Source organism: Phyllobates terribilis, unplaced genomic scaffold (assembly GCF_046119375.1).
Source record: "Phyllobates terribilis strain yellow unplaced genomic scaffold, ASM4611937v1 Scaffold_2__4_contigs__length_985480577, whole genome shotgun sequence".
Taxonomy (NCBI): domain Eukaryota; kingdom Metazoa; phylum Chordata; class Amphibia; order Anura; family Dendrobatidae; genus Phyllobates; species Phyllobates terribilis.
This window is the reverse complement of record NW_027362762.1, coordinates 75,814,860-75,839,749: the sequence shown is the minus strand read 5'-3', so window position 1 is coordinate 75,839,749 and position 24,890 is coordinate 75,814,860. Positions and strand designations below refer to the sequence as shown.

Below are 24,890 nucleotides of genomic sequence, written 5' to 3'. Positions count from 1 at the left end.
ATCAACGCGCCCTCAACATCTAGAGTGCCGCACCTGGGTGAAGACCTGTTCGCCCAGCATACGTGCCCGGATGGGCAGCCCTTCATATGGCCTCAGGAGTATATTCAGCTGGAACTCCAGAGAGCAAGGCCCATGTGCGAGCCCCTGATTCCGGCTCCGAAGCCCGCAAGGAGGACCTCGCCCCCACTGGAGGAGATCCAGTTCGAGTGGGACCCCACCGGAGAAGACCTCATGGGGTTCACTCAGGAGACTCGGGCGGCCGCAGCGGAGCATGCAGAGTGCTGCCGGCAGCAGCTCGAGGTCTTCGAGAGGGAGCGGAGAGAGAGGCGGGTCCGGGAACAGCAAATGCAGATAAGGAGCGCGGAGCAGAAGAGCCGGACCAGGAGGAAACCCCGTGCAGCTCATGGTCCCCGTGCCACCGGGACTGTGATAAAATTCAACATGCAGCACGGATGGGGCTTTATTAGAGACCATCACACCCCCGGCGACGTCTTTGTAACCCGCAGAGACGTAGAAAGCCATCTGCCGGAGGGACACAGAGGTCGTGACCTGTACGTAGGGGACGAGGTCACCTTCACCCGGCACAAGTGTGCCAAAGGACCCTACGCCCTCCATGTGCATCGCCTGACGGAGGAGGAGCTGCGGTGTGAGGAGGAGCAAGAGGACCCGGACGGGTCTGAAACTGAAATCAACCAACAAGAAAGAGCAGGAGGACGCCGTCGTTGAAGTACGGTAGAGAGAGACTGTATAAAGTTGCCCGTCGGGGTACCAAGAACTGTTACTTATTTAAAATATGTTCCCCGTTGGGACAAAGTGTGAACTGTTAACCCGTGTGTCCCTATTCCCATTACCTGGCCGAGGACTGAGAGCGGCCATATTCCCCTTGTATATAGTTGCGCTTCCTAAAGCGCCCCCTACCGGTTTTATAGGGAACTGTTTTATTCCAAGAGAGACTGTCGCACCTTACCCGGTCACAAGTTGCACCGTGACCGGAGGAACCAGAAACAAGAATGTTATTTATATGAAAAGTTTATTGCTGATATATATATATGATGTTTTCTATGTTTATGTTTATGAAAAAAAAAAAAAATTGTATATTTTGGATGTTTATATTTTACAGCCCGAGGACGTACTGTGATTTACCAGGGGGGAATGTAGCACCCTGAGGATTCGGCTGCTACAGGGGTATTGCACCTCAACCCAGAGGTGTGATATTCCACTCCCGGGTAAGGATGGAGTGTGGAACTGAGCTAGTAGGCTGCATGCACTACACACATCCCATTTCCGAGGAACAGACCGATGGTACTCCCACTAGAGAAATGTGCAGGTACGACAGTGTCTGTTCCTGGCTGGAGTGGGAGGGGGGTGGAACATCCCAGTAGTGTAGGGGCAGATAGGGGGAGCAGCCTGGGTAAAGCTAGGAGCTCATTGGGTGCTGGTCACCTGAGCTCACACATAGAGGGAGTATATAAGGTGGGCACCATCTTAGATCAGGGTCAGTCAGTCAGTTGTCAGTCAGTCAGTTGTCGGTCAGTCAGTCTGTGAGACGTCAGTCTGTCTGAGAGCCTGAGAAGCAGAGCAGAGGAGAAGGAAGAGAGACCCAGAGGCGCAGAGGGGACCCCAAGATCCCAAAATAAGGACAAAAGGGTGAAGGGTCGGCAAAAGGGTACCGGATCCCAAGCTGGCAGAGGCTACAGCACACCTTAGCCAGGAACCGGAGGTCGTGGGCAGGATCTGCCACGACCACCCACTAAATCCACCCGGAAGGCAGACCAAGAATAGGGTCAGGGAACCCAGAGACAAGGGTTTACCAACAGGAGGCCCGAGGGAGCCGGACTTAGGTGGATCCCTGGTGGGGAAGGCCGGAGAGGAGGACAAGTCAGAAAGGGAGCTCAGGACCACACTCCGGAGTTGCCTGGGAGTTGACCGAGTCCAGGACCTGGTGGACGCAGCACGGCTTGGGTGGTCACTGCTGTACACAGTGACCCGAGCAACACCAGTAAGTAAAAGCCTGGAACTGCATTTTATGCCTCTGAGTCTCCTTGCTGCACCTTCACAACCACCATCCTCCACGGCTGACCCCCTGAGGCTATACCCCTCCCGTTGGGGGTTATACTACCTAAGCTGCACACACATCACCAGCCTCAGTGGACCCTGCTGCAGCGGCGGCCGTATTGACCGCAATTCAACGGGTGGCGTAGTCGACACAAAAGAACATCTAGTAACATCTATAAGGACTGCCACACACTGAGTTTGACACCCTGGGCACGGACCGGGTCACAGCCACTCGGAGACTACAACCCCCATCTGATCCGGCTCCGGGTATCCCTAACAGCACTGGCCCAGGGGGCGCGTCAAAGCGATATGCTGATAAGAGAAGTCTGGATCCGCCTCAATTCCATCCGGGAGACAAGGTTTGGCTCTCTTCCAAACATGTACGGCTCAAGATACCCTCCTACAAGTTAGGTCCTCGCTTCATCGGTCCTTTCGAAATCCTCAGGCAAATTAATCCAGTGGCCTACAAATTAAAACTCCCGGCCACCTTACGGATTCCCAACTCCTTCCACGTATCTCTCCTCAAACCCGTTGTCTTTAACTCTTTTTCCAACAATCCAGGTACTCCTCCTGCTCCGGTTTCCGCTAAAGACGTCTTTGAGGTAGAGAGTATTCTGGCCACTAAGAGGGTAAGAGGAAAGACCTTTTTTTTGGTAGATTGGAAGGGGTTTGGTCCTGAGGAGAGAACATGGGAGCCCTGGGAGAACATCCATGCCCCTCTCATCCTTGCTAAATTTCTCTCTGGCCTAAAAAAGGGGGGGCCTAAAGGGGGGGTACTGTAGCGTCGGCGTCCCTGCCCCCTGCTAGGCAGGGACACCGTTCCCCTCACCTCTCCGCTCCGTGCCCGGCGGCTTCCTCCCACTCTGCTGGCAGCGCGCGCTGCTTCCCGGCCTCTGTGCTTAGGGCGCGCGCGCGCGCTCCCCCTCTCTTGAAGGGGCCGCGCGCGCCGTCCTAAGGAGTCCCCGGCCAATGGCCGGAGGACCTCACCATATATAAGGCACCTCCTCCAAAATGGAGGTGCCCGAGCAATGTTGTTACAAAGCCTTCACTCTGCTTCAGCCCTCAGGTCCCGTTACCAGCTACCTGCCAGTTACCTGCCAGTCACCTGCCAGATTCCTGCCTGATACTTATCTATCTGTGGTCCTACCAGCCCTGCCAGTCTGTCTATGGATCAGTCTGCCCGCTCACCTGGGAGCGCTCACCTACTACCTGTCTGCTAGCCTACCTGGAGGCTCCGCCGTCACGTGCTGTGACCACCTGCCTGTCCAGAGACTTTTGCCCGCTCACCTGGGAGCGCTCACCTGCTACCTGCCTGTTAGCCTACCTGGAGGCTCTGCCGTCACGTGCCGTGACCACCTGCCTGTCCAGAGACTCTTGCCCGCTCACCTGGGAGCGCTCACCTGCTACCTGCCTGCTAGCCTACCTGGAGGCTCTGCCGTCACGTGCTGTGACCACCTGCCTGTCCAGAGACTCTTGCCCGCTCACCTGGGAGCGCTCATCTGCTACCTGCCTGCTAGCCTACCTGGAGGCTTAGCCGTCACTTGCTGTGATCACCGGCTTGTCCAGAGACTCTTGCCCGCTCACCTGGGAGCGTCCACCTGCTACCTGCCTGCTAGCCTACCTGGAGGCTCTGCCGTCACTTGCTGTGACCACCCGCCTGTCAAGAGACTGTCCCCGTCACTTGCCGTGACCTCCTGCCCTTCTACCCAGAGACTGTCCCCGTCACCTGCCGTGACCTCCTGCCCTTCCACCCTGAGACTGTCCCCGTCACTAGCCGTGACTACCTGCCCGCCTTCCCTGGGAGCCACCCGCTTCCTTACAAGGACTGCACCCTTGTATAGTTGCTCAGAGGTTCCACCTCCCAGACCCGTTACAGTTATATACGGATGGATCCAGATATGTTGACAGCTCTGGCAGGTTTCATACAGGATATGTTGTCACAACTGAAGATACATTGGTAGAGGCTGCAACCTTGCCACTGCCAAGAAGCTGGTCTCTGAAGTTGTTTGCCGGTATGGAGTCCCAGAAGTCATCAAAAGTGATCAAGGACCAGCCTTTTCCTCATGCGTATATCAAGAAATACTTACCATGATCGGATCAACAGTAGCGTTACATACTCCTTACCATCCACAGTCAAGTGGCAAGGTGGAGAGATTAAATGGCACACTGAAAAGGCAATTAACCAAAATGATGCAGGAGACTACGGCCCAGTGGCCTGAACTCCTTCCCATTGCACTATATCACATATGCACCACACCCATAGGGAAACACAAACTGTCACCCTATGAGATACTATTTGTGTCACAACCAGCTATAGCTAGATTTACCCCACAACAATTATCAGAAGAAACAGATCATGTTGTGCAGTATGTGATTCAGCTTGCCAAAGCCTTAACTGACACCCATGCGTTAGTATCATCTTCTATTCCAGATCCAGCTGATGCAGAAGGTTGTCATACCCTCAAACCTGGAGATTATGTGTATGTGAAGAAGCATGTTCGGAAACACGGACTAGAACCACTGTATGACGGACCATACCAAGTGCTCCTGACAATCCCAACAGCAGTAAAACATGAATTTTCTGAATATAAGCCTAGTGATCCAACATGTGGCAATCCGGATGTTGGATATTGTAGCCCCCTGGGACAAATGTCTTCATGGTGTAGGTTATCAAATAACACAGTTTTTATCGATTTGGTACATAAATTAGTATTACAGCACTCTGCTTTATGGGACCTGCCATCAGCCACATATTGGGTCTGTGGGAATAATGCATATAAATGGCTCCCTGTCGGAGTAGGGGGGCCCGGCTAACTCCAGCCACTTATCTTATTCCCCATAGTCAAGTAGATTTGAGAGCCATTCCTCTCCATACCATCTATAAATGTGCTAAGGACAACACCCCACGCCCATCAGGAAGACCTCATTTAGTACAAATGAGTATACCCAATAAGATAGCCAGTACTGTCTTCCTCTACCCTATGGTTACACAAATGTGGGACAAATTAGTGGAAGTCACTGATTACTTAGATGACCAGATTGGAGTGTATTGGAAGTACTTAATACTACTGTTGCAGTGCAGAATCAACTTATTATAGAAGCTAATCAACATACTTTAGTGCTGGACTATTTGACAGCAGCTCAAGGAGGGATGTGTCAGGTTATAGGCCCAGCCTGTTGTCACTATATTGACCCCGACTTTACCATACGGTTAAAGACTTAAATGGAAGACATTAGGAAACTCAGGGAATTATATAATAAACATAATGAATTGACCAAAGACAGTTAGTGGTCTGATACATTTTCCTTTTTAAATCCTGCTAATTGGTTTAAAGAGATTGGTGGATGGATTGCTGGAATATTACAAGGAGTGTTGCATATTGCTGCGTGCATCTTGTTAATATATGTCTTACTAAAACTAGTTTTTTATTGTATCCCAATTTGCATGAGGAAAACCTGCCAGTCATCAGAGAGCAAGGACGACGCTGTCAACCAACATCCAGTGCTACTATACACGGACCTCCCAAATGTAACCAGCATTGAGGACCTGGATGACAAGGGAATGATGACCTTTACCCGCATGCCCCAACCAACCTCATGTTGGAAGATCAGATCTTTATGATCATGTCAACAAACAAGGGGGGATGGACATGCCGCGACAGCCTCGATTGGTAACAAGGGCACTAATTGAGTGAAGACCAATGTCCCTCAGGCTGAAAGTATGATCCTGGGAAAGCACCTCTATTGTTGATAATAATATAATTTTTAGGGGGGGAATGTAAAGGACATATTAATATTCATGCTATCCAAGTGTAAAGGACATATTGATATTCATGCTATAGGAATTCCATTTTGTCTGCTTGCTTTAAAATCATGTTATTATACTCCTTGCATAACATACATTCTTTCCTTCTTTTCTCATGCAACTTTCCCACACTAACCTTCTCTCACAAGAACATTATGTGAGACACTCTGCTCCTGTTATCTAACTGGTCTGAGCCGGGATGTGTATAACCTTTAAGTTTCCACCATGCACCGAACTAACGATAATATGACCATATGTGTATTTCCGTAATAATTGTACTAACATTGGTTCAAGCCTGTAGTATGTCTGTTGGTGATTGGCTATTGATATACTCAAAACAATATAAAATGCTAAGTAGGCATAAACGAGATTAGAGATTCTCTGAATCCTCCCATACAGAGCACTTCCTCCGTTTGGTTTTCTGTTGGATTGCGCAATCAACATAATAATTTGACACTCACTTGGTCAACCGTGAAGGGACGTTGGTGCCCTCCCTCAACAATCTATTGATTAAAATTAACTTTTGTTCGTTTGAAAACCCCTTTAATTCTACTGTTTGGTAATATACTCAAGTCTTTCAGTGCAAGTTTTATGTATTTAAAAAAGTTTTCACACTTCTAATTTTTTCCTAAACTTCAACCACTTTATTAAAGTTTTTGAAGCATTTTTACTTTGTGCCTGGTTGCCACCTCCTGCTGGTTTCTCTTTTCTGACCTACTGCAACTTCGATATCGTTTCACCAAGTGAACCTCGAAGTGGGTGGTCTTGGATAGTGTATCTTGTGCTCCATTTTCTATTGTGAAAAACTACATTTCCCAAAAGCTCTTCATCCTCCATTGTCTCTTTGTGCCTCTGTTTCCTTTTAGTGTCATAAAGGGGTTGTCCACGTTTGTTTTTTTTGTTTTTTTTTTAAATGCATGCAGTTGGGGCAAAAAAAATATTTTTGCTATTGGGTTTCAGTAAAATTTTTGCATCATTTTCCTCCTCTAGCCACTGTATTACACTGTCTATTATTGTCTGAAGAGGTACTGGGGTTGGCCATATTTTCTTTATTTTAGCAGATATGTTGGGGACACGACTTTGTGGCCCTTACTATTATGTAGGTGTGACAGGTTTTCATTCTGCTCTTGTTACTGCATCTTTCCTCACAGATTGTACCGCTCTCCATTCCATACAATGGCTGCCGACAGAGGCGCATGTGACCAGACCTGTCCATCAGCTGTTCTGAAAAAAATGGCAACTTCCCGATTTTTTTAATATAGAATATGAGTGACATGCACAAAAATATACACATTTACATACCATGGCACATAAAACTGTTTGTGTACCTGGAATGGAGACTAGAGGAGTCCTGCTACCATACATTATGCCACCCCACACCATAAACCTCAGAAATTGGACTGGTGTGATGCCCCAACATGAAGGCTTTTTCATGGCATTGCCCATGGGCTCTCCAGACCAATCTCTGGATATCATTGTATCTAAAACAAAAGCAGAACTCATCGCTGAAGAGGACAGACTTCCATTCCAGCCTACAATGGCGTCTTGCTCTGCTCCATGATAGCCTTTGAGAGCAATGGCGTGAGATCCAGAGGCCTGCAGGTTTTCACAAGAGAACATCAAACTGGTCCTACTCACGGGATTACGGTGTGTGGTGGTCGGACCCCTCTAGTCTTCATTCCAGGTACATTAACAGCTCGGTGTTACAATGATTTCCTGGTGGAAGCAGGAATATGACCATTTCTTCAAAAATGTCCCAGGAGCCATTTTTAACATGACAACGCCAGGCTGCATGTAAGCCGTGCTACTGTGAGAAGCCTACGTGGCCTAAAAGACCTACCAAGGCCTGCAGCATCTCCAGACTTGTCTCCCATCGAGCACATCTGGGACGTCATTGGTCAATACTTACACAGGAGCTGCCAGCAGTGGATCTTGATGACTTGCCCACGTGCATTCAGTGCCGCAGAAGGTTCCTCAGACAACCATTAAAAACCTCACTGATAGCAGCCAAGACTGTAAGTGCGGGGATATCTAAGCAGGACGCTCATAGTCAATGCTCAAAAAAATCTAACTCACAAAAATCCAAACCTTTTATCATCATTTCTTTATGGAGCCCATCTTCATTAAAAAGCAAAAAAAAGTGTTAATCTGATGGCATAAAAGCCAATTTCTTCCTTACATTTCATATTACACATCCTACGGGCCCGTAGTGTCAATGTTAACACTAAGAGGTGACACATGTGATGCAGAAGTGACGTCGATATCAAATGACTAATTTGTAAGTGTCAATTAGTAATTGCCGACAATAACCTCACACGTTATAGTCCCGCTCCAATCTCTTATTTTTGATTCTAAGCTGATTGCATCAAAGTGTTGGGTTTCCCATCAGCAGAAAAGAAGAATTTCACAGTTTCTATTAAAATTAATAGCCGTGCATAGAATGTACGTATATGTGCTGGGTCCTCCAATAGGTGCAAAAATCAAGCACTCAGTCAAGCGCTCTCCATAGACAAGCATTCGTAGTAGAAGGCTCATGAAATGAGTTTCAAAGACCTAGCAACAACACATAATGCTCAATACTGTGTTTAACCCTTTTGCAACCCTGGTATTTTCCGTTTTTGCATTTTCGTTTTTTGCTCCCCTTGTTCTCAGAGCCATATTTTTTGGTCAATATGGCTGTGTGAGGGCTTATTTTTCGTGGGACGAGTTGTACTTTTGAACGCCATTACTAGTTTTACCATATCGTGTACGGGAAAAAAATTCCAAGTGCGGTGAAATTGCAAAAAAAGTGCAATACCACAGATGGTTTTTTTTTTGTTTTTTTTTACCACGTTCACTGAATGCTAAAACCGACCTGCCATTATTATTCTCCAGGTCATTACGAGTTCGTAGACACCAAACATGTATAGGTTAAGTGGTGAAAAAAAATTCCAAAGTTTGCTAAAAAAAAAAAAATGGCGCCATTTTCCAAGACCCGTAATGTCTCCATTTTTAGGGATCTGGGGCCGGGTGAGGGCTTATTTTTGCACGTCAAGCTGAAGTTTTTATTGATACCATTTTGGAGTATATTTGATGTTTTGATCGCCTGTTATAGCATTTTATTGCAATTTTGTGGCGACCAAAAAACGTAATTCTGGCGTTTAGAATTTTTTTCTCGTTACGCCGTTTACCGATCGGATTAATTCTTTTTTTATATTGATAGATCGGACGATTCTGAACACGGTGATACCAAATATGTGTATGTGGTTTTTTTTTAATTATTTTATTTTGAATGGGGCAAAAGGGGGGTGACTTAAACTTTTATATTTTTTTAATTTTTTTAATATTTTTAAAACCATTTTTTTTCACTTTTTGCCTCCATCTATAGTCTCCATAGGAGACTAGAAGCAGCACTTGTCTGATCGCCTCTGCTACATACAGGGGACGAGTAGATCCCCTGTATGTAGCAGAAATGCTCCTGTGCTATGAGCGCCGACGACTAGGTGGCGCTCATAGCGATCATTACATGACAACCACTGGAGTCTGCTGCAGACCCTGGGTTGTCATGACCACCCATCGGTGACCCGCGATCACGTGACGGGTCAGCGTTGGGTGGGGTAAGTTAAATGCCGCTGTCAGAGATTGACAGCGGCATTTAACATGTTAACAGCCGCGGGTGGATCGCTATTCCACCCGAGGCTGTTGCGGGTACATGTCAGCTGTAAGAATCAGCTGACATGTGTCCGGTTCAGTGCAGGCTCACTGCCGGAGCCCTCACTGAACCGGGGGTGGATTGCTACTTCCAATAGGTGGCGCTCTAGAGTTGTGGTTCTCTTCCTCTCCGAATAGGCTACTTGCATATTAAAATTCAAACAGGAGGACTGCAGGGCCTATAAGTCTCCTTATGCCAACTTTAGCCCTTAGACCCCTTATCAGAGGCCGTCTCACCCAGCTAAATCAGATCTCCTGCTTTTCACTGATGAGGGGCAATCACCCCCAAACATGTTTCTGCAAATGGAGCTATGTTTTGCCTCCTTATCTTAAGTCATGTAGCAAATTTTTTTAAAGGGTCGATATTGACTTTTAGGATTGTTACTTCCAATAGGTGGCACTAGAGTTCCTATCCTCTTCCTCCCTGAAGAAGCTATATGGCTAAGGCCACGGCCCCACTATCAGTATTCGGTCAGTATTTTTTCTCAGGAGTGGGAGCCAAAACCAGGAGTGGATGATAAATGCAGAATTGGTGATTATTCCTCTCCTGGTTTTGGCTCCCACTCCTGAGAAAAAATACTGACCGAATACTGACCAAATAGTGATACTGGGGCCGTGGCCTTAGGCTAACATCATGCATAATGCCAAGCGTCAGCTGGATGAGTGTAAAGCCTGCCATCACTGGACTCTGGTCTTCTTGCGGTGATAAGTCATAGTTCACTATCTGGCAGTCCAATAGAAGAATCTGGTTTTGGCGAAAATCCAAAAAGTGCTACCAACCGGAATGTATGGTGTCTACTGTCAAAATGTCACGAAGGAAGGATCATCATTCTGAGTAGATGAGTCTGATAGGATGAGATAGTGTCGACAGTAGACGCCATGTATGTAAAAGACCAAAATAGTATTCTAGCTGGTGGTGACACATGATAAAGTGCAATCTAGAAATCTGGACATGAAAACCAAGCAAAAATCCTGACATTCTGGTAAATCAAAATCCAGAAAAACCTATGTGCATCATTAATGAACATGAGACCATAATGAGAATAATTGACCGTCCCTGTATTTCATCATTGCCTCTGCGCAGTGTAACCAGACCCAGATGTTCTCCCATAATATTCATATTGTAAGACCGAATCTAAGAGCTAAACATATAACTCCACCACATTTCAGAATAGACAATTCTCAAATATAAGGCTCAAATACTCAGATTTATCAGATATAAGACAAAGATAGATAATAGATAGATACAGAAAAAAATTACTCAGTACCAGCTTCAAAGTAAAGGATAAGAATCAACCTACTGGTTGTAAAAGCCAGATAACATACTGTAGAAATAAAAAAGTAGGTGTAGCACCCTGAGGACTCGGCTGCTACAGGGGTATTACACCTCAAGCCAGAGGTGTGGTATTCCACTCCCGGGTAAGGATGGAGTGTGGAACTGAGCTCAGGTAGCTGCATACACTACATACATCCCATTTCCGGGGGACAGATCGACGGTACTCCCACTAATATATGTGCAGGTACGATAGTGTCTGTCCCTGGCTGGAGTGGGAGGGGGGTGGAACATCCCAGTAGTGTAGGGGCAGATAGGGGGAGCAGTCTGGGTAATGCTAGGAGCTCATTGGGTGCTGGTCACCTGAGCTCACACATAGAGGGAGTATATAAGGTGGGCACCATCTTAGGACAGGGTCAGTCTGTCAGAGTTTAGTCAGAGGAGCAGAGCAGAGAAGCTCAGCCAGAAGGGCTGACAGGGAGTCGTGGTTTTGGCTGGGCCCAGCTCCAAGGCCAAGTCTGAGAGAGAGAGAGGAGTCAGAAGGACCCAGAGAGAAGAAGAAGGAACCCCAAGACCCCAGAATACAAACAACAGGGTGAAGGGTTGGCACCCAGGGTGCCGGATCCCAAGCTGGCAGAGAGAAAAGCACACCTTAGCCAGAGACCGGAGGTCGTGGGCAGGATCTGCCACGACCCTCACTAAATCCACTAGGAAGGCATACCAGGTATAGGGTCAGGGAACCCAGAAGGGGTGTACCCACCAAGAGACCCGAGGGAGCCGGACATAGGTGGATCCCTGGTGAGAACGGCCAGAAGAGAGGGAAAGTCAGACAGGAGCTCAGGACCACGCTCCAGAATTACTTGGGGGTTGGCCGAGTCCAGGACCTGGTGGACGCAGCACGGCTCGGGTGGTCGCTTCAGGCCAGAGTGACTATAAGAACACCCGTAAGTAAAAACCCCTGAACTGCACAGCCCGACTCTGAGTCTTCTTGCTGATTCATCCTGCACCTTCACAACCACCATCCTCTACACCTGACCCCCTGAGGCTATACCCCTCCCGTTGGGGGTTATACTACCAAAGCTGCACACATACCAACAGCCTCAGCGGACCCTGCTGCAGCAGCGGCCTTTTGACCGCAAATCAACGGGTGGCGTAGTCGACACTAAAGAACACCAATAACATCTATCAAGACTGCCACACATTGAGTTTGACACCCTGGGCACGGACCGGGTCGCCGCCACTCGGAGACTACAACCCCCATCTGATCCGGCTCCGGGTAATCCCCTAACAGCACTGGCCCAGGGGGCGCGTCATAGGCAGTTTTCAAAAAATGGGAAACTATCAAAGTCCTGGGAAACTTTTAATAAGCCATATGTGTGTGGCACCCCAGGGGTCTGGTTTCCACAGTAACAGCAATGTTATGTCTGAGAGCAGGTGGGAGGTCTCTTGGTCAGGAATCCTATGCATGCCACACCTCCTGCCCAGTCCTGGGAGGGGAAGGACTTCCCCTATATAAACCTGGGGCTGAGGCAGGGTTAGTGAGAAGAGTAGAGCTGAGAAGAAGAAAAGCAGCTATAGGAAAGAGAGATCAGGAGCTCTGGGGAAGTCGTGCTAAAAGGAGTCAGGGGCTGGCAGCTGTAGAGCTCGCCCTGATTGAAGAGTTACCACCGGACCCGGAGTCCGAGGCTGTGGGGATTAACCCAGACCCAGCAGCAGAAACCACCCGGCAGGGGATTTCAGGTCCTCTGGCCAAGAAACCCGAAGGCACGGTCACACGCGTGGGACCAGCACCGCCGTCGTGGAGCGGAAGCCACTAGAAGGCCCCGAGTCACCGGCCATACGGGTGAGCACCACACGGTACACTCAGGGACGTGGGCTACCTTTACCCGCCTCTAGCAAGGTAGCCAGAAGAGTACAATTAGTTGGGGAGGCCTACAACTCCGCCTGGCCAAGGGGGATCCCATCAGCTCAAGGACTGACCAGGCCCCGACCGCTAGCCAGTACTCCGGGAGGGTCTATCTTTGTCACCAGTAAAGACCCTGAACTACACCGCATCGTCTCTGAGTGATTCCTGCTACCCCCATCATCCACGTCGGCTGCCCTGAGGCCATACCCCTCCCGTTGGGGGTTACACCATCCACGCTGCACCATCCTTCCACCGGCCTCAGCGGTCTGCCCTGCAGCGGCAGCTCCATAGCTGCATTCAACGGGTGGCGTAGTCGTCCTACATCTACTGCTAATATACCGCCACTTAGTCTGACTCCCTGGGCACGGACCGGGTCACCGCCACGAGACTACTACCCCTATCAGATCCGGCTCCGGGTAGTCCCTGTGTGCGCAACGCTACATCACATAGGCCCAGGGCGCGTCATGTGCAATAGGCAACATTTCAGCTCCACAGAGCCTTTTTTTTTCACTTTTAAATAAATTAATATGCGATAAATAGATAGATAGATAGATAATTCTATCTATCTATCTATCTATCTATCCCATATCTATCTATCCCATATCTATCACAGATGTAAGAAATTCAAAGCAAACAAAGGATAGTGAAAGGTAGATCATATGTGAATAGATAGATGCAGTGTTTTACATATATTTATAGATTTTGGAGGGCTATATCAGTAGAATATTAAAAACTAGATCGATAGAGATAGGTATGCATTAAAGTTAAAGTAGCACAAGCTCGAAGATTGAGAAAATGGTGCCAGCTTACAACCTATCAACCATGATATTGATATAAAATAGAAAAGGTAGGCAGCACTCATAGTCCAGTTATTAAAATGTGAGAAATGTGTTTTTTTTTAAATTAGACCATATGTACAAAGGCAAAAACGGACCGATTAAAAAACTTTTCACTTTTGAATATTTGAACTATGAGTGCTGCCTAATTTTTTCTATTTTAGCAGATAGATAGATATATGCTAGATAGATAGATACAGTGCTGGCCAAAAGTATTGGCACCCCTGCAATTCTGTCAGATAATACTCAGTTTCTTCCTGAAAATGATTGCAATCACAAATTCTTTGGTATTATTCTCTTCATTTAATTTGTCTTCAATGAAAAAAACACAAAAAGAATTGTCCTAAAGCTAAATTGGATATAATTCCACACCAAACCTAAAAAAGGGGGTGGACAAAAGTATTGGCACCCTTTGAAAAATCATGTGATGCTTTTCTAATTCGTGTAATTAACAGCACCTGTAACTTACCTGTGGCACCTAACAGGTGTTGGCAATAACTAAATCACACTTGCAGCCAGTTAACATGGATTAAAGTTGACTCAACCTCTGTTCTGTGTCCTTGTGTGTACCACATTGAGCATGGAGAAAAGAAAGAAGACCAAAGAACTGTCTGAGGACTTGAGAAACCAAATTGTGAGGAAGCATGAGCAATCTCAAGGCTACAAGTCCATCTCCAAAGACCTGAATGTTCCTGTGTCTTCCGTGCACAGTGTCATCAAGAAGTTTAAAGCCCATGGCACTGTGGCTAACCTCCCTAGATGTGGACGGAAAAGAAAAATTGACGAGAGATTTCAACGCAAGATTGTGCGGATGGTGGATAAAGAACCTCGACTAACATCCAAACAAGTTCAAGCTGCCCTGCAGTCCGAGGGTACAACAGTGTCAACCCGTACTATCCGTCGGGGTCTGAATGAAAAGGGACTGTATGGTAGGATACCCAGGAAGACCCCACTTCTTACCCCGAGACATAAAAAAGCCAGGCTGGAGTTTGCCAAAACTTACCTGAGTAAGCCTAAAACGTTTTGGAAGATTGTTCTCTGGTCAGATGAGACAAAAGTAGAGCTTTTTGGGAAAAAGCATCAACATAGAGTGTACAGGAAAAAAAAGCGACATTCAAAGAAAAGAACACGGTCCCTACAGTCAAACATGGCGGAGGTTCCCTGATGTTTTGGGGTTGCTTTGCAGCCTCTGGCACTGGACTGCTTGACCGTGTGCATGGCATTATGAAGTCTGAAGACAACCGACAAATTTTGCAGCATAATGTAGGGCCCAGTGTGAGGAAGCTGGGTCTCCCTCAGAGGTCATGGGTCTTCCAGCAGGACAATAACCCAAAACACACTTCCAAAAGCACTATAAAATGGTTTGAGAGAAAGCACTGGAGACTTCTAAGGTGGCCAGCAATGAGTCCAGACCTGAATCCCATAGAACACCTGTGGAGAGATCTCAAAATGGCAGTTTGGAGAAGGCACCCTTCAAATATCAGGGACCTGGAGCAGTTTGCCAAAGAAGAATGGTCTACAATTCCAGCAGAGCATTGTAAGAAACTCATTGATGGTTACCGGAAGCGGTTGTTCGCAGTTATTTTGGCTAAAGGTTGTGCAACCAAGTATTAGGCTGAGGGTGCCAATACTTTTGTCTGGCCCATTTTTGGAGTTTTGTGTGAAATGATCAATGATTTGATTTTTGCTTCATTCTCTTTTGTGTTTTTTCCTTGCAAGCAAATTAAATGAAGAGAATAAGACCAAAGAATTTGTGATTGCAATCATTTTCAGGAAGAAACTGAGTATTATCTGACAGAATTGCAGGAGTGCCAATACTTTTGGCCAGCACTGTAGATAGATGGATAGATAATATGTACTAAATAGACAAAATTATATTCACAATGTGACAAATTCCAAGGAGGAGGAGATAGAAAAAGGTAGACCACATGTGAATACATAATGTATTTACACATATTTATAGATATTTTTAGATAGATAGATATGATAGAGATAGATAGATAGGATATAGATAGATAGATAGATAGATAGATAGATAGATAGATAGATATGGGATAGATAGATAGATAGATAGATAGATAGATAGATAATAGATATGGGATAGATAGATAGATATGATAGAGATAGATAGATAGGATATAGATAGATAGATAGATAGATAGATAGATATGGGATAGATAGATAGATAGATAGATAGATAGATAGGTAGATAGATGACAGATAGATAGATATGAGATATATAGATAGATATGGGATAGATAGATAGATAGATAGATAGATAGATAGATAGATAGATAGATAGATAGATAGATAGATAGATAGATAGATAGATAGATGATGCTCACAGGTTTCCCGTTTGCTCACATCCCTCGGCTGCAGTTTTCCTAGAGAAGATCCTTTAATCCTCTGCGCTCGTAGAAATAATGTCCAGAATGATTTGGATTAATAATATAAAATGCTGTAGATTTCTTTACCTGATGCGAGTATAGGATTTCCACCAGCGCAGCGGCTCGATGTGTTACAGCATTTTCTGCATACGCTTTCAAGCATAACTTGGCACAAGTAATTGGCATATCACCCTGGCATACATTGGGCAGCATATGTCACCCCGCTGGTAGCTTACGCTCTAATTGTGCTTTTCTCCCTGGGGTAGGTCTATGGAGACACAAAGCCCCCTCACTGGGGGGGGGTTTCCACCTCTGTGAATTTATTTTGGGCTTGTTTGTGTTTCACTCCTCTCCACAGGCCGTGGGTTACACACACAGAACGGCCGTGGGCTTCTGTACATAATCAGCACTTATTATAGCTCTGCCACCTTCAGCTTCCGCGGAGCCCGCACCATTTACAACTTTATGAATATGAACGTCGCTCATTCCCTGGCGTTCAGTGCGCCACAAATTGTGGACTGAATGTATCAGGAACAGCAGGATGACTTGTGTAATTATTTGCAACCCGATGGGAAACAATTAATAACGAGCTTGATTATTTGTACATAAGAAAAGAGTTTTATACTTGACATATCGATGACTCACAGGCGTTCTATTATTTGCAGTCCCTAATCAGGGACTTACAGCTTCTGCATTGTAGGCTTTGTTGGAGTAATAGCAACAGCTGCAGCCGTGCTGGAGGCAGAGCAGATGTTCATGTGTGCAGTTTACTTTTTTAACTCACTTATATAGTGCCATTAATTCCACAGCGCTTTACAGACATCATCATCACTGTCCCCATCGGCACTGTCCCCATTGGGGCTCACAATCTACATTCCCTATCAGTATGTCTTTGGAGTGTGGGAGGAAACCAGAGAACACGGAGGAAACCCACGGGAACACAGGGAGAACATGCAAACTCCTTGCAGATGTTGTCCTTGGTGAGATTTGAACACCAGACCCCAGTGCTGCAAAGCTACAGTGCTAACCACTGAGCCACCATACAGTGCTAACCACTGAGCCACTGTGCTACCCACCACCTAGATCAGGGGTCTCAAACTCCACCGGGTAAATGAGCATCACATAGAAAAAAAATTGAAGTTCACAGGCCGCATTCCTTGAAGGACGAGATAACGTTTTCAGTGATACCAATTTTTTTTCTATACAACTTTTTGATCACTTTTTATTCCATTTTGATTGTAAGTCTAATGAAAAAGCTACATTTTGGGAGTTAATTATTAAGTGTTCATTGTATGGGTTATGGTACAATCCTTTAGCTTGGGTTGTACTGGATGCGTTTGTGTACTTTTTCGCTTAATTTAGTTTTTATATAAACCAACATTTTTAGTGGCGAAAACTTTTTTCCGTTTTTTTTTTAATATTTATTTTGAATTTTGTTTTAATTTTTACAATATTAGCTGATCTTATATCTTATATAAAAAAAAATATCACCCTCTCCATACTCCCCTACCACCAGCGATCCAACAGCTGCCTCCGTTCCGATACACTGTGCTCTGGCATGATGTCATTAAGGGGGCACTGGGGCACCCCTTCTTTGGCCTACTCTGTGCTGTCCCAAAATGGCTCGGGTAGAGGTGTAACATGAATCCCCTTAGCTCAGTGCAAAATTTGGACCAGGACACCACCAGCATGATGGTCAGCTGAAGGAGTCCCTGTAATGGTCAAGATCCTGTAAAGACATATATGTTCCCTCCTCCATTAAAAAAAAAAAAAAAGTATGCAGATAAAATATATAAATGTTATAGAAAGCACAGTAATAAGATCATTTTCTAATTAATACTTCTACATACGAGTCACATAGTTATCAAATAACAAGAGTCCAGCCAAGACGAGTCTCTGTAGAAAGTAACACAGATGTAACACGGGTATTTTAGATGCAGCGACACAGAAACACAGAGCAGCCAATACAGGGTTAATAAACAGGGGAAGTTTATAATAACAGGGTCAATCTCCACGCAGGGAGTAACAGGGGAAAATATGGGAAAAAACAAGGGAAGTAGCAGGTAAAAGTCTTTAACTGACAGTTCACAGTTTAACTAGATATAGCAGAGTCGAACCGGTTGTAAACGACAGTTTTTACACTTAGCTGACTCTTTTCCTCCACAAGGCAGTTGCCAGCCAAGGCCGGTGTTGATTTCTTCATCAGGCTTCCCCGCCCAAACAATGCTCCGTCTTTTGGCGGGAGCGGGCGGTCTCCGGTTTTACCCGCTGAGCCCCTAGTCCATAACACGGCACCTCACGTGCCCGGCTCCACCGACCCTGCGTCTCTTCTCTAGTCGGCTTGACTCCTCCGGTCCACTGCACTCGGCTCTTGCTCCCAGGCCTGGAGCCAGGAGCCTGGACCCTCATACGCTGCTCTGCTGAGCAGGACCCAGCTCCGCTTTCCAGCGCAAACGTCCTAGTCTCTTCCTCTCTCTACCCACGTCACCAGTCTCTCGGTCATCTGACCTCCCAGCTCTCACTCTGGACAAGCACCCAGCTTCCAAGTCACCTGACTCCTGTGCTCGCAGTCTGTCTTCCCCCTGCAACCAGAGGCATGGCCCCGGCAGCTCCGGATCCCTTGCTCTGAAAGTCCTTACATCCCGGTCTTCCCCCTTACACTCCCGCTCTCCTTTAACTCGCCATTCCACGGGCGAGAGTTCCTTCATCAAACGTTCACATTCTTGGACTTCCTGAACGATACGGTACCATGTGAATTAATCTTGTTCGTAACGGTGAGGAGGCACTCCTGCTGTTGTCCGTTCTGACCGGCGTAACTCAGTCTGACCGATGGGGGGTGCAGGGTCACTCAGATTTCCAATCTCCGCCTGCCCGGTGGCTTCAACCAATGTTGTTCCCTCGCCACCTGCACTGGGGACTGCAGGTAATAGAGTGCTGGGGCTCGGAGGTAGAATCAACAACTTTTCTTCATCTACATCGTGGCTTGGGGCAACTGTGAAAGGACCCTCTCTAGAAGCAGGTGACTCTTCTCCATCCTCGTCATCTTTAGACAGACAGGGTCGCAGCATACTACGATGAACCACTCTGGTAGGGGCTCCTTCAGCCCCCTCGGGTTGAACTTCATGCACAGGTCCTTCAGCGCCAATCTTGCTCTTCACTCGGTGCGGGGTCTGTTCCCACCGCCTACTCAATTTGCCCCGGGGCCGCCTGTCCTGAACCAACACCCGCTGCCTGGGCCTCAGAGCTGTCCCTCGAAGAGGCAATGTCTCATGATGTTTGAGTTCCTGAAACTTTCATTGTACCAACCGTCGGAGGGTCTGCAGTCGATGCTGATGTTCCCGGACCCAGGAAGACACCCCCGTCCGTGGGTAGTCCTCTTCGGGGTCCAGCTCAAACTCGGTAATCTCTCACCCCTTTCGCCCGAACAGCAAGGTATAAGGAGTGAACCCCGTTGTACTATTCACTCGGTTGTTGTAGACCCACACCAGCTCGGCCACAAACTCAGGCCACCGTACCTTCCGATCTTCCTCCAACGTGCGGAGAATTTGGATCAGTGTTCGATTAAAGCGTTCACAGGCCTCATTTCCTTGAGGGTGGTAAGGAGTAGTCCGTGACTTCTCAATCTTGTACAACCAGTGCAGCTCTTCCACCACCCGGCCTTGGAAGCAGGAGCCTTGATCGGAATGAATCCTCTTTGGGCAGCCGTACACCCGAATGAAGTCTCGGCAGATGGCCTGTGACTCGCCCCCAAGGCCGTGGGGTACTCGGCAGCTGGGCCTCTGGTTGCCGGGGGTTATCACGGTGGCTGGCCCGGTCCGTGACCCAGGGCGGTCAGTAAAAAGGGGAAGAGTATTATATGGGATTGGAAAGTTCATGACGCCACCTGTGGTGTCTGGTGAGGAACACCAGCGCTGCAACAGTCCTCTGAGGCAGATGTTAGGGCAGCTTGTGATGGAATGGCTCCCCACAGGTGGAGCAGGCCTCAGGGCAGTGTAGTAGTAGAGAGTGGGTTGCGCTGGGCGTTGTAGTGCTGGGGGAACAATGGCGCTGATGAAGGAATGGACAGAGGCAGTGCAGTGCAGTCATCCAAGATTTTACTCACAGTTCTAAAGACACTTCACAGGTGTACTGTACAAGTAAAGGCCTCCCGCGTCGTGCTGCGTTCAAAGGGCAGGGGTTCAATCCTTCCTCAGGCAACTTGGGAATGCCTGTCAGAACCCCACTTTCTCGTGTTCCTATTTTGACCGACTTCACACTGGTCTTTCTCCCTCCTGCTCTGCGCTGCCCACTCTCAGTCCTGTTCAGGTACTCTGAAGTCCCTCCTGTCCGTCGGAGTTACACAGACTTGCTTGACCCTCAGGGGACTAGAATGCGGCTGCGATCCCTCTGTCTTCTGACAGATGCGGGGCGTACTGGTGCCTTCCTGCACTCGCCGTACCCCCTGGGATCCCTTCTCAAAACGGAGCCTACTCCCTGCTCCCCTCCGGGGCCTCCTGACCTGGCCCTAACTGTGGAGCAGATCTCCTAATGAGACTCTGCTCCCGGACTGTTCTTCTGAACTGTCCCGAGCTGTTCTTCTGAACTGCTCCCACTCACTAGACTCCCACCCTAAGATGGCTTCCCTATTTTGTACTCCTACAAAAGCGCTCGCACTAACTACTTCCTCCACCCACACCCACTACTGGTTCCCCCGACTTTTGGGTTCCCCCCACTCCAGCCAGGGTCAGGGCTCAGCAGCTGCGCTCTGCATGTTGCCCCTCCAGCCGGCCTGCAGCAGCGTAGTGTTGGATGCAGGTGTTTGGGGTTCCGTGCAGCACTCCCTCCTTACCTGAGAGAAGGTAGACACCACACCTCTGGGTGAGGTGCAGTATCTCTGTGGCGACTGAACCCTCAGGGGTGCCACACCTGCGCAGCGGACTCGGCGGTCTGGTCTCTGGTCGGGGTCACTACCGCAAACTTTGTGAAGTGGTCTGTCATTACCAGGCAATGTTCATACCCGAGATACGCCGGTCCAACATTCAAATAATCGATCATCAGCACCCCCAAGGGGGCAGAAGTCGCAACAGTTTGTATGGGGACCTGCTGCTCCGGGGGCTTAACCAGCTCACAGCGCCGACATCTTCGACAAGTGTCTTCTATTGTTGTTCGCAGTCAGGGATGATACACCAGCCTCTGCAACCACTGAAACATCTTCTCTAGTCCGAAGTGAGCCCCTCGTTCATGAGCCTCCTTAGCCACTACTCCGACCAACTTCTCTGGGATCACCACTTGCCAGGTGGTCCCTAACTCTCGCAGTAGCTGCACCCGTCGGTACAGCAGCTCGTCTCGCAAACACAGTCTCTCCCATTGTCCCAGCATCTTCAGTGCTCCCGGGACAGGGTACTCCTCTCTTCTCGACTGGGGACTTGCCGCAAAGCCACCCATTGACGTAATTGAGCAACTTCTCTGTCAGTCTGTTGAAGTCAGATCCAGTCATCTCTTGGCCGTCCTAGCATTTGTTCTTCCGATGTCTCTCCAATCTGTCCCTGCGCCGCGGCCAGCGGTCCCACGAAACTTTGGAAGCTGGGGGTCTCATCCGCCTCCAAATCTTCATCGCGGTCATGTTCATATGTCACTCTGGAGAGGGCGTCGGCGTGAGTATTCTCTGCCTTAGGCCGGTACGCGATCTTATACTGGTACCTGGCCAGGCGAGCCACCCACCGCTGCTCCAGGGCCCCCAATTTCGCATTCTCCAGGTGGGCCAGCGGGTTGTTATCTGTTCTCACCAGTACTTCGGACCCGGACAAATACCCTTAAAACTTCTCGGTCATTGCCCAAACCAGAGTCAGCAACTCTAATTTGAAAGAGCTATAATTATCCGGGTTCCTCTCGGAGTCGTGAAGGGAGCGGCTGTCGTACGCAATCACGGGCTCTTTCCCCTCCTGTACTTGGGATAACACGGCTCCCAGACCATGTAGGCTCCCATCAGTGAGGAGTATGAAGGGTTGGGAGAAATCCGCATAGGCAAGTATTGGGGCCTCGGTCAGGGCCATTTTTAGGGCACGGAAGGCCTCTTCCTGGCTGCTTCCCCACCAAATCGCCTGATTCTTGGAGCCCGCCGGCACTCCCTTAAGTAGCTCCAGCAATGGGTTGGCTATGTGGTTGAAGTTCTTCACGAATCTTCGGTAGTACCTGGCAAGTCCCAGAAAGGCCCGAACGTCCTTCACGGTCTTCGGGGTAGGCCACTCCTGTATGGCGGCCACCTTTTCCTGGGTGGGCCTGACTCATTCACCGGACACAGTATGACCGAGATATTCGATCTGTTTGCGAAACAGGTGGCAGTTCTGGGGCTTCACCTTTAGGCCATGACTCTGTAGGCGACTCAGTACTTGCTCCAGTCGCTGGAGGTGATCCTCGAAGGTGGCGGCATAGACAATTATGTCGTCAAGGTAAATCAGTGTCGCTTCGAAGTTTAAATCACCCAGGCACCTCTCCATCAGACGCTGGAACGTCCCGGGGGCGTTAGTCAGGCCGAAGGGCAACCGACTGAACTCAAACAGTCTCATGGGTAATATGAACGCAGTCTTCGCACGGTCATGTTCGGCCACGGGCACCTGCCAGTACCCACTGGCCAGATCCAAGGAGGAGAAGTATCTTGCCTTCCCTAATGCCGACAGGGACTCTTCGATTCGGGGTAGTGGGTAAGAGTCCCGTACTGTACAGGCATTCAGTCGTCTATAGTCCACACAGAACCGCAGGGTCCCATCTTTCTTTCGGACCAGGACAATCGGGGCTGCCCACAGACTCTGACTCTCCCGTATCACACCATTCTGTAACATATGGGCTAGCATCTCCTTAACCTCTTTATACATCTGGGGAGGTATCTGCCGGTATCTCTCCCGCAATGGGGCAGTGCTCCCCGTGGGAATCTCGTGGGTAATGGCTTCAGTGCAACAAAAATCATCCTCATGGCGAGCAAAGACTTCCTGGTACCGCTCCAGCACCTCTTCAACCTGCTGCACCTGTCGAGGTGTAAGTCCCGTCAATTCAGCCCGCGTTCGTTCTAGGATTCTTCGTCCCCCCTTCGCACTAGCCTGGTGGGATTCCGGCGGCACGGTGACCGCCAGAGTCCAGGGGTCTCCTCGTACAGCGGACAGCTGTACCACATCAGGTCACACCAACTTCTCTGGCATTCCCAGAATCTGGGCTATTTCCGCCCTGGGAGGGAGTGTGAGATCATCTTCGCCCAGATTAACACACCGCACTATAACATTGCCACCCCGAACGGTGGCCAGTACCCGAGCCACCATGAGTCCAGGGGGGGGGGTACTTTGTCCATCGATGTTGGTTCTATCTGAACTTCGACCCCCTCAAGAGGTGTGCAGGTCCATGCGGATATCGGGAGTACAGTCATGGCCAAAAGTATTGAGAATGAGACAAATAGTAATTTTTCCAAAGTTTACTGCTTCATTTTTTGTAATGGCAATTTGCATATACTCCTGAATGTCAAAGAGTGATCAGCTTAACAGAAATTACTGTACTTGCAAAGTCAATATTTGCCCAGAAAATGAACTTTAACCCCCAAAACACATTTCAACATCATTGCAGTCCTGCCTTAAAAGGAGCAGCTAACATCGTTTTAGTGATTGATCCATTAACACAGGTGTGGGTGTTGATGAGGACAGGGCTGGCGATCAATCAGTCATGATTAAGTAAGAATGACATCACTGGACACTTTAAAAGGAGGCTGGTTCTTGGTATCATTGTTTCTCTTCAGTTAACCATGGTTATCTCTAAAGAAACACGTGCAGCCATCATTGCACTGCACAAAAATGGCCTAACAGGGAAGAGTATCGCAGCTACAAAGATTGCACCTTAGTCAACAATCTATCGCATCATCAAGAACTTCAAGGAGAGAGCTTCCATTGTTGTCAAAAAGGCTCCAGGGCGCCCAAGAAAGACCAGCAAGCGCCAGGACCGTATCTTAAAACTGTTTCAGCTGCGGGATCGGACTACCAGCAGTGCCGAGCTTGCTCAGGAATGGCAGCAGGCTGGTGTGAGTGCTTCTGCACGCACTGTGAGGCGGAGACTTTTTGAGCAAGGGCTGGTTTCAAGGAGGGCAGCAAAGAAGCCACTTCTCTCCAGAAAAACCATCAGGGACCGACTGATATTCTGCAAAAGGTACAGGGAGTGGACTGCTGAGGACTGGGGCAAAGTCATTTTCTCTGATGAATCCCCTTTTCGATTGTTTGGGACATCTGGAAAACAGCTTTTTCGGAGAAGAAGAGGTGAGCGCTACCACCAGTCTTGTCTCATGCCAACTGTAAAGCATCCTGAAACCATTCATGTGTGGGGTTGCTTCTCAGCCAAGGGAATCGGCTCACTCACAGTCTTGCCTAAGAACACAGCCATGAATAAAGAATGGTACCAGAATGTCCTCCAAGAGCAACTTCTCCCAACCGTCCAAGAGCAGTTTGGCGCCCAACAATGCCTTTTCCAGCATGATGGAGCACCTTGCCATAAAGCAAAGGTGATAACTAAATGGCTCATGGAACAAAACATAGAGATTTGGGGTCCATGGCCTGGAAACTCCCCAGATCTTAATCCCATTGAGAACTTGTGGTCAATCATCAAGAGACGGGTGGACAAACAAAAACCAACAAATTCTGGCAAAATGCAAGCATTGATTATGCAAGAATGGACTGCTATCTGTCAGGATTTGGTCCAAAAGTTGATTGAGAGCATGCCAGGGAGAATTACAGAGGTCTTGAAGAAGAAGGGGCAACACTGCAAATATTGACTTGCTGCATTAACTCATTCTAACTGTCAATATAACCTATTGGTACTCATAATATGATTGCAATTATATTTCTGTATGTGATATAAACATCAGACAAACACTAATAAAAACCAGAGGCCAGCAGATCATGTGAAAATATAATTTTGGTGTCATTCTCAA

General features: G+C 48.0%; 1 protein-coding gene across 2 annotated transcripts in view; it reads right to left on the bottom strand.

Moving 5' to 3' along the window:
• The window catches only part of TRPC6 (transient receptor potential cation channel subfamily C member 6), a 303,958-nt gene that overhangs the window by 239,806 nt on the left and 39,262 nt on the right, over nt 1-24,890 (bottom strand). Inside the window, exon 1 of one of the 2 annotated variants that reach the window (XM_073662137.1) lies at nt 15,911-16,017. The exons of the other annotated variant lie outside the window; for it this stretch is intronic. The gene's annotated coding sequence lies outside the window, so the exon portion shown is untranslated. Of the gene's footprint in view, nt 1-15,910; nt 16,018-24,890 lie in introns of those variants that run through there. 2 annotated transcript variants of the gene reach the window in all.